This window comes from Carlito syrichta, unplaced genomic scaffold (genome assembly GCF_000164805.1).
Source record: "Carlito syrichta isolate Samal-C Ts95f unplaced genomic scaffold, Tarsius_syrichta-2.0.1 Scaffold303986, whole genome shotgun sequence".
NCBI classification, from domain to species: domain Eukaryota; kingdom Metazoa; phylum Chordata; class Mammalia; order Primates; family Tarsiidae; genus Carlito; species Carlito syrichta.
In genome coordinates this window covers 378,343-379,883 of record NW_007248082.1, presented here as the reverse complement: position 1 = coordinate 379,883, position 1,541 = coordinate 378,343, and the positions used below count along the sequence as shown (strand labels likewise).

At 48.7% G+C, this 1,541-nt stretch overlaps 1 protein-coding gene across 1 annotated transcript in view; it reads left to right on the top strand.

The window, feature by feature from the left end:
* Positions 1-1,541, top strand: part of GFRA3 (GDNF family receptor alpha 3) — a 26,586-nt gene that overhangs the window by 22,728 nt on the left and 2,317 nt on the right. The gene's annotated exons all lie outside the window — the stretch shown is intronic.

The following is a 1,541-nucleotide window of genomic DNA, read 5'->3' as shown; positions in this document are numbered from 1 at the left end:
CTCATCTCTACAATAAATAAAAAAAAAATTAGCCGGGTGTGGTAGCGTGCGCCTGTAGTTCCAGCTACTCGGAAGGCTGAGGTGGAAGGATCCCTGGAGCCCAGCGGCTCGAGGCTGCGGTGGCCGGGAGCGGCTACTGCATTCTAGTCTGGGCAACAGAGTGAGACCCCAACTCAAAAAAAAAAAAAAATCATCTTCAGTTTACAAATGAAGAAACCGCCGGGCTTGGTGGCTCACCTGTAATCCCGTGCCTTTGGGAGGCTGAGGTGAGTGGATTGCCTGAGCCAGCAGGTTCGAGACCCGCCTGGGCAGGCGAGACCTCATCTCCACAATAAAATAAAAAAATCAGCCGGGCGTAGCGTGTGCCTGTAATTCCCGCTACTTGGAAGGCTGAAGTGGAAGGATCGTCGGAGCCCAGCAGGTCGAGGCTGCGGTGGCCAGGAGCGGCCGCTGCACTCCAGTCTGGGCGAGTGAGTGAGACTCCAACTTAAAAAAAAAAAAAAAAAAAATGAAGAAACCATAGCAGAGAGAGGTTAAAAAGTTGCTTGCCAGCCGGGCTCAGTGACTCAGCCTGTAATCCCGTGCCTTTGGGAGGCTGAGGTGAGTAGATTGCCTGAGCCCACAGGTTCGAGATCCGCCTGGACAGGCGAGACCTCATCTCTACAATAAATCAAAAAAGTAGCTGGGCGTGGTAGCGCATGCCTGTAGTTCCAGCTATGTGGAAAGCTGAGGCGGAAGGATCGCTGGAGCCCAGCAGGTCGAGGCTGCGGTGGCCAGGAGCGGCCACTGCACTCCAGTCTGGGTGACAGTGAGATTCCTACTCAAAAAAAAAAAAAAAGTTGCTCAAGGAGAGGATTGCCTGAGCCCAGGGGTTCAAGACCAGCCTGGGCAACTTGGCGAGACCTCATCTCTATAATAAATAACAATAATACAAAAATTTGGCAAGACCTCGTCTCCACAATAAATCAAAGAAAATTAGCTGGGTATAGTGGCATGCACCTGTGGTTCCAGCTACTTGGAGGGCTGAGTCAGAAGGATCACCTGAGCCTAGCAGGTCAAGGCTGTGGTGGCCATGAGTGTGTCACTGCACTCCAACCTGGGTGACAGAGTGAGACTCCAACTCAAAAAAAAAAAAAGTTAAAAACTTGCTCAAGGTCAACAACTAGTAAGTCAAATTTGTTAAGTTATACTTGAAATGTTAAAATGCAGGGAGTCTCTGCTCTTAACTACCTTGCTTTACTGCCTACTATTGTACTATTACTATTGTATAACAGGTCCTGGGCTAGATGACTAGTATATTGGCAAAATGTAATGAAAACTGCAGAAATGTATTCAGGAAAACATCCTCATATTCCCATTACCCAAAGAAAACTAGCTTTAACTATTATAAGATGCATGGTTTTTTTGTTGTTGTTGTTGTTTTTTGTTTTTTTGAGTTGGAGTCTCACTGTCACCCAGACTGGAGAGCAGTGGCCGCTCCCAGCCACTGTAGCCTCGACCTGCTGGGCTCCGGCAATCCTTCCGCCTCAGCCTTCCGAGTA